The sequence below is a fragment of the Thermobia domestica genome, chromosome 15 (assembly GCF_964235325.1).
Source record: "Thermobia domestica chromosome 15, izTheDome1.hap1.1, whole genome shotgun sequence".
Taxonomy (NCBI): Eukaryota; Metazoa; Arthropoda; class Insecta; order Zygentoma; family Lepismatidae; genus Thermobia; species Thermobia domestica.
The window spans coordinates 81502975-81512307 of record NC_137468.1 but is presented as its reverse complement, the minus strand read 5'-3'; positions in this window follow the sequence as shown (position 1 = coordinate 81512307).

The window sequence follows — 9333 nt, the reverse complement described above, 5'->3', positions numbered from 1 at the left end:
TAATATCAGAGAGGCAATCGATAGAGCAGACAGCAACATCTATTAATATCAGAGAGAAAGCGATAGAGCAGGCAGCAACATCTATTAATATCAGAGAGGCAATCGATAGAGGAGGCAACAATATCTATTAATATCAGAGAGGCAATCGATAGAGGAGACAACAATATCTATTAGTGTATGGCAGACAAGAGATATCGCAGGTAGTATCATCTATTAGCGTCAGGCAAGTAAGCGATAATGCTGATAACGACATCTATTAATATGACTGTCTATTATTAAGATTAGCGTAGTGCACAGACAGAGATGTTTACAGTTTATTATTAGGGTAATTGTTTAACTCTGATCTCTCATTTCATTATCTTTCAACTTTTTTTGTACCGGTATCAGGCTTCTGGTATTTTTTATCTGGCTACGTTTAACAGTTAGATATTCACTTCAGCCAACAGAAGATCTTGCTCTCGGCGAGTCTTCGCGCTAAAAAAGTAAAATAATAATAATAATAATAATAATAATAATAATAATAATAATAATAATAATAATAATAATAAATTGCAAAATGTTTTCCGAACCATATCGTAAGCCATTTGCTGTTATTTCTACTGTTGCTGTTATCAAATCAAGGATATTCATATAAACTAGTGATTCTCAACCTCATCTAAGTGGTACCACCCTTCATAAATCCTGCATACTTCACGTCCCTCTTATTCCCATGAGAAAGACAAATATCAAACATGTATCGTCTGTGAAGATCCCTAAAGGTAAGTTGTAAAGGATCAATGCAAATATGGCGCTTTATTCAGGATATCACAGTTTATTTCTGTCAGTAGCTTGTGACGTCTCTTGCTCACTCTTTATGTCTTCTAGAGGATCGCTCCTAGGTTGAGAACTACTGATATATAACTTTGTAATTTCACGACAGGTTATGCGACGATTTAAAATCCATTTCGGGGTGGAGGTACTGCATGCAGTTAGAACTGGCAACTTATTTCAAGCGCCAGTCTAGAGACTGTTATTCAAGATGACAGACAACAGTGTGAACGGGTACACGAAACAGCATTAGTGATTGTTCTAGTGAAGGAGGATATAATACCAGCTGAAATTTACAGATGACTTCAGTTATAATACGGTGATAAGACACTGGCCCTCAATAAGACATGTAAATATTGCAAGCACTTTAAAGAGGGCCGTACATACATCTGCAACTGTGATCCCGTTTGTGGTGGATCCCAGCCCACAGAAGTTATTCTTGGGAATATTCAGCGCGTTGCAAAGCTTATCATTGAGAATCGTCGCATTGTAATCTTTTGTGAGGAACAGAAAACACAGTAATTCATAGCCATTTGCTGTTATGGAAACTGAGTGTACTCTGGGTTTCAAAACAGCTGTCCTCTTTTGACCGGCACAGAAGAGTTGAAATCTGCATTGAATTGAAAGACTGCTATGACAAGGAAGGGCAGTATTTCCTGAATCGCATCATTACATGTAATGAAACATGGATTCAGAATTTCACATTAGAAGCAGGCTGTCCTTGAATGGTTCACACGTACTGACAAAACTTTCTATGACAGAAGTCTTTCAGTGATTAGTTAACCGTTAGGGTAAACTGTATAACTGTAGCAGGGACTCACGTAGAAAAATAAATGAAGTTTGTACTACCTGAAATTTCTTCTGTTTTTTAATTACTTTTGTTTTACGAAATGTCCTGGATTGACATGAATGTCCCTGTTGGTGGTGGAATGGGGGAAATTAGGGAATTATATTTCTGGGCTTTGGACATCTATGACCATTGTAGCTCATCACATATGAAGAACGACTTCCCTCGGCGATCACACCACCTAGGAAAGTGAGAAAGGAAGAAAGGAATGGGGAGGAAGGTAGAGATCTGTGACTTATGTGTTAGATATCATCCCAGTATTTGCCTAGTGTGAATAAGGAAAATCCAGGTAAAACCTCACTCAGCATAGCTGACTTGAAAAGACTTTTACACCTTTCTGATCGAGTGTTTCCACTGGGAATCGAACCCAGGACTGCTCCCACTAAAAGCGACAGCATTAGCGACTACGACACAGGAGGTTATTGAACACATCTCGTATACAGCTAGTGATATCCAGATTCTATTTATATACAAGGTGTTTCAAAACAACACCGACAACATTTGGGAAGTAATTGGTCACATCAAGATAAGACAAAAAGTATAGACCAACCTGGGTGCACAAATCCTTCCTTTCGGAGTTATAGACTGCCAACAACATGAAAAAGTGAACTTTAAAAGTTTATAGGTCCAAAACTATGGAACCTACCTTAGTCGGGTCAAGACTTCGCTTAGAACTAATACTGTATGTGCGTTATCCAAATATACATGTTTCAGAATCCTAAGGTACTCACATAACAATTTTTATAGAGGCTGCGGGCATATAATTTAAGGTACTCACCAACCACCTCTATAAAAATTGTTGCGGAAATATCGCAGGATTCTGAAACATAGATATTTGGATAGGACACATACTAGTTCCTAGGTGAAATCTGGATCCGACTATGGTAGGTCCCATAGTATTGGAGCTATGAACCTTTAAATTTCATTTTTTAATTTTTTCGGCAGCATATAACTCCGAAATGGCGGCTTTCTACACCCAGGTTGGTCTATACTTTTTTTCTTATCTTGGTATCAGGAATTACCTCGCAAACGTTGTCGGTGCACTGTAAAAAATCGTTGTGTTATTTCAACGACATGCCTATGTGTTAACACGATTGTGTTAAAATATAACACAAACAGGTGGTTAGAACAACTCACTCTCCATTTGGAGTTGTGTGTCAAAACCGGTAGTTGAAATGACACACAGCCTGTGTGTTAACACAAGTGTAGAGTCTTCGGTGTTGTTTTCTGCGTAATTGCCAAATATGTTGGGCATCTAATTATAAAGGGTTATGAAATGAAGCTACAGGCAAACTCAGTAGAAAAAAATATCTAAACAAATCCAGGTATATGCAAAATTTCAACATCTAAACGGCGCGATGTGTTTTCAATTGTTTTACATAATGTTTCTGAAGAAATATATCAGCAGCGAGAAACAACATCGTATTACTGTTACTTCTACACTGCACTAGAGCACACCAGTCAACACCGGGACTGTGCTTCAAAAATGGCGGAAAACAAATAGAATCACGATTAAGAGGCAAACATATTATAAGGATATAGGTAAGAGTTTCCTATCATTTTTGAACAAGATGTTGGTGAAGGTTGTGTTTCGCAACATCAAGAAATACTTCACAATAAATGTTGGGGAGGACGACAAAAATTTTTATGAAGATTTTTTATATGAAGAGTTCTGTAGTTTACTATTCTTATTTTAAAATTAGAATCTTCGGTAAGCGTAAGCATGCACACCACATGGTTTTCCAACCAGAAAAATGGTTACATCAACATCACACACGGAATTATTTCAACACCGAAATAGGTGTCGTACACTGTTAAAAATGGTTTCTTAAATTCGAGAAAAAAATCCTCGTAATTGAGAACATCCGTTTCTTACCTGTGCACCGAGTAATACATTCTTAAAAGTGAGATTTCGATTTTCTCAAATCATTTTGAGAAATATTGACTCAAATGTGAGGAATTATGTCTCATTTCTGAGGGTGCAAGTGCTTTCTCAAATTTGAGAAAAAATATATTCTTTCTTAAAATTGAGAAATGAACATCTGAGCAAATGAGGCACACAACACCTCTTTTGAGAAACACATTCCTCAAAAAAAAATGAGACATGTGTTTCTCCAAAGCGAGAAACGGTGCAGAGAAACGGAGTTCTCAAATACGATAAGGGGAAAGGGCATAAACAAAATATAAACATGCAAAAAAAAAAAAAAAAATAAATAAATAAATAAATAAAATATTAGTACATACAGAATTTATATTAAATAAATATCTATAGTTATATTATTTAAAATATAACATATTTAAACCTTCATTTCAAGGAAATTAGATTCCTTAATAACGAAATATTTGTTTTACAACAAACCAAAAAATTAAGCAGATAAATTCTCTAAAAACTGCCAAGCAACGAACGTCCACATTTTCACTACACCAGTATTATCCATTTCTATCACTGTCTTCCTTAGCCTTGGAGCACAATCTTGGGAGGTTAATTTTTTTTAAAAAAATGAAATCTTTGATTTTCACGTCACACAGCTATGTCGGGTAGGCTAAAGGAGACGATGATGATGAGAATGAATGAGATAGTAGAATGAAGAAAATGGGAAGAAACGGAAGAATCTCGAGAAAACCCACGCACACTGTCTTTATCTACTACAAAGCCCACTTGCCTCGAGGTAGCATCGAACCAAGAACCTCATGCACCAAAAGTGACCAATATACCACTTAGCTATCGCGGTCTCTGTTAAATTAAGAACAAATGGGCATATTGCTTCATGCAGTGTGCGAATTGTCGGGGGATGCCAGGGATTTCCTCTCAAAAAAGTTACGCCCTTGGTGAAGAAAATTTACATCCCTGGTAGGGATAAAATTTTCAAATACTCTCTATGTAGATAGTGTATGTGTGTGACGACAGGATACGTATACGGGTGAAATTCATCCCTCCCCCCAGATAAAAATATTCGGTGCAGATTGATTGTACGAATCCACATATTTGTAAAATTTAAAGAAGAATTTTGTAATAATATTTTAATGAACTAGTGTGTAAGTAATCAAAATGTGGTGTGCTCTTACCTGTGAGATGCGTATTTACGTGAAAATATATTTATGAAGGTCGAACCTGGTATGCACGTATTCGCCCATTAGATATGTAGTGGTACATTAATAAAGGACGATATGACAAGCGTCGAATGTAACGAGCAAATAACATTAACAGAAAGATACCTTTGTATCGTGAAAGCAGTGGTTTTCCATAATCGTTGTGTACGAGTATACCCAATATCGCTGACAAGCCTTCCACCTACGGACGCAACCCCTGCGCGTGTCCCATTGGTGCACTCCCGCCGTGACTCCTTTAAATGGCATTCGTGCTATTTAGTGACTGCCTAGCCCAGGTTGGTTGGTGTTTTTAGCACAAGACCTCTTAAAGTGAATCTGCACCGGGGAATGCAAGTCCACACCTCAATGTAACAAGCAAATGACTTTAACAAAAACATATATTTGCATCGTAAAAACAGAATCCGCCTTTTCTCGTATATCTACCATCGCTTACGCGCCTGCTTCCTACGGATGCACCTCCGCACAGGCCCCCTTGCTGCACTCCTGCTCTGACTCGGTTAGATAGCATTCGTACTTTTCAGTGGCCACCCAGCACAGGTTGGTTGGTGTTTTAGCACGAGACCTCTTAAAGCGAACCGGTCCCGGGGAATGTAAGTGCACACCTCAATGTAACTAGCAAATGACTTTAACAAAAATACATTTTTGCATCGTAAAAACATTAGGTTTTCATAATACTCCTTTACACGTATAATCATGGTTGTTGACGCACCTGCTTCCTACGGACGCATCCCCACGCTAACGAGCGGCACCCTACTGCACTCCTGCCCTTACTCTGTTATATAGCATTCGTGATTTTCATTGGCCATCTAGCACAGGTTGATTGGTGTTTTTGAACAAAACCCCTTAAAGTAAACCTGCACATGGGAATGAAAGTACACACCTGAAAAATGATTGCCGAAGGCAGCGGCGCAAATCTCTCTTCAACATTGGGAGGGACAAGTAAGACAGTTGCCTTTTTTTTTCTTAAGCGATGCTCAAAATATTTGTGAATAACAATCCTGCGGGGAATCAGGGAACATAGTTCTATTCAACATTGTGAGGCGGGCAGATTTGAGGCTTATTCTGGGGGATATCAGTTTCATCTCATTTTGCTTTGTGGCAAACGGACACAAATCATCACATTCCCCCCCCCCCCAAAAAAAAAACACATTCCAAATCGGATTATTGGGGAACATTCCCCCCGGTTCCAAGATTGAAGGGGATATTTCCCCTTTATTCCCACCGGGATATGCACCAGTGGCTGAAGTTATAGAATTCAGAAAGAAGTATATATTTCATGAATTTTTGTATGGATTCGTATAATGAATCTGCACGAAATGTTAAATGCGCGCAGTGACTATATACCACAAGTAACCTGCAAACGTATGTCATTTGAAAGATTATTGGTGAAGTAGAAAGAAGGCGCCAATCTATGCCCGGTGATCAGTACAAAGTACCTTTGCATTACAATTCCATAATAATAAATCACACTTTTTTGAACGCTGTTTCTAACTACACAGGTGACTTTGTGTTTTTTGTTTCCATACATAACCTATTTTGCACCTTACAACGAATGGGAAAGGGTGTAAAAAATTGGCATGCCTCCCCATTCTACTTATTGCTATATAACAAAAAGGGTATTTACAGTAATTGATCCATTAATTCTTTACCTTTGCTCTTACTGTAAACTTCGTTCAATTACTACAAGTGTTGCGCCATTAAACTACATGAACTTACATTACAATATTAATTTTAATAGAACACAGGTAAAACTTCCATGAATTTTGTCTTCAAATCAATGTTTACTTTCACATACTGTTTACTTTCTCGACTCTCGTAATGATATGATGTATTCATACGCCACCTCAACCGCATCATCGTATTGCGTACTCATATTCATTCGCACTCTGCTACAACTGAAATCTTTTATCTCGTTTCCTGTATAGTAATTAAGCACTAGCAATATTACACCCTAGTAAAACATAGTAATATTATTTCGGTAAGATTGTTACCGTTATTTTTCAGTCATCTATTATGTTACAAATCACGCACTATTTCATTCTCATTTTTAAGAAATGAGAAAATCTCACAAATGGGAACCAGAAAATTTGCCTTGAGCTCACAAATGAAAACACGTTTGAAAATAATGAGACATTTTGCCTCAAATATGAGCAAAAATTACTTATTTTGTTTTGAACATGCATTTTTCTCATTTCTGAGCAAGGAAATTTTTAAGAGTGTAGTAACACAGAAGTGAAGTCGAACTAACACCAAAGCCGGTCTTAATCTGGTGGTCTGACCATGAATTTTAATGCAGGGAGTGTTAAATTAACACCAAAATAGTGTTACTTACACGGATTTGACCTTGAATTATGACACAGATTGTGTGTTGAAATAATAAGAAAATGATGTTGAAGTAACACAGGAACTGTGTTATATTGATATTTGACATGGTGTAACATTAACACAAAAAATTAACACACTACACTCTGTGTTACTTTCTTGGTGTTGGTGCAACACCGCCACAAGTAACCCTCAACACTTTTCTCTACACTACCGACATTGACATGGTGTCAAATCAACACCAAAAATACTAACTCAGATCCAAATTTAACACCGCTCAACACCGGTTGTGTGTTAAAGATGTAACACACCCCCTGTGTTAAATGCCAACACCGCGGGGTCTGTGTTGAACTAACACCGCATAGTGGTAGTCATGCTATAACCACTGCCCTGCGTTAAAATTGAGTTGAATCAACACAACAATTTTTTACTGTGTCTTATTTTAAAATACATTGTATATTAACTTGACGGCTTAAATTAATTATCTAGCATACCTATGGAGTGAAACGTCCTAGTAAGATCATATGCTATGTCAATTTGTTGTGAGCAAAGACATGTCTCCAGTTTCTTCCATTTCCTCTCACATTGTTATTCCAAAAATTCTCTCATAATCATTCATTTTCATTAACCTCCTTCCTTTAGTCTACAAAGCATAACCGTGGGACTTTAAATTAAAGATTTTATTTTCATTTTAATACTCTAGTAATTTAATTAATAATTCATTTCTCTTTTAACATAATAAAGAAATATATAAATCTGATAATTGTTTGGCTTGTACGAAATTTATGATACTCATGGCCAACTGAAACAATAATTTATTAGTGATCTTGTCCTAGTTGAACTAATTAACTAATTATATAACCTTAATTAACTAATGGGTTTTAGTCTCCGGATCTTGGAATTCGACCAGTTTTCATAATTAAATATCAGAATTTGTCGAATCTGTTGCATCTCTAGAAGGCAGCGCTAACATGTTCCACCTTCATCCTCACTTACTTTAACATTATTTTGCAGGGATTCTTAAACGTACAGCTACCCAAAACTACGATAGATAGATATCTTGTGGAGTACATTTTAAGATTATTTGGTTGAAAGTTGACACACTTTTCTGCACCGAAGCTATACAGACTGCTTAAAGTGAGAACTAAGTCATACTTGCTTTTGTAACCGAGTCGTGCGTCATCACTAAGAATCAAATACAGGATTACACAAAGATAGAACACTTGTGCCAGTCACTTAATTATGAAGGGGAACATACACTTAACACTATACATAAAACGTGGCTTTTTACTATTCTTATTGCCGTTTACAACGTTTCTCTCGTCTATTAAATAGTATAAATACCACTTCGGGGTATCAATAATTAAACTCCCTGCTGATGTAAGCCAAGAACTATGATTGGTTTCCATTACGACAGACTACGATACAAAATCTGAGGTTGTCTTGTCTCGAAAAGGTCTAGTGAAAGTGATGTCTCGTCTCAGACAGTGTATTTGTTTCTATTGGAAGAGCTCTGTCTCGTGCGTAATCCTAGCTTCTAAAGGAAATCCAACCCGAAATTATGACCATAAGAAGAGTGCTATACTTTTAGAATACACAGGAGTACCCTGTACGGTTTAATTTTTAAAGTCGATACGCATATGAATATTCTGTTATTTGAGTTTTATGGTGAAAATCTACTACGAATATTTATTTACTCGCTGTATGCCGTTGTGAAAACCTGGTTTTGTAATGAAAATCGAATTCAGTTTAAATCCTACTATTATCTCCTTTTAAGAGGCGATGATGAAGGCAAGTGAACCATGATGGAATAATTGGTAGAAAGAGAACATGGGAGGAAACGAAAGTAACCTGAGAAAACGGACACGACGGTATCCACAACAAACTTATTTGCGCGGGGATCGAACCAGGGACCCCATGCATCTGAGGTAAGCTCTTTACCACTAAGCACCCGTGCTCCCATGAGAATCGACAAAAAAGCAATAGAAAAACAAGGTTGAATATATTTCTTGTATATGTGAGACGTTAAAGCATGTATTGTTATGTAATATCGGTATGTAATGCATTCAAACTTCAAGGCTCTCCTATCGGGAATCGAACCCGATACCTGTGTACCAAAAGCGCATGCCAGCACTTTCACCAGCGGGGAAGGACCTACAATTAAGATGGAACCCGAACTAAATTCAAATTTGTATTCGATACATGAATTCCCAACCAAGAATCGAATCTAGGGTACGAGTTACATA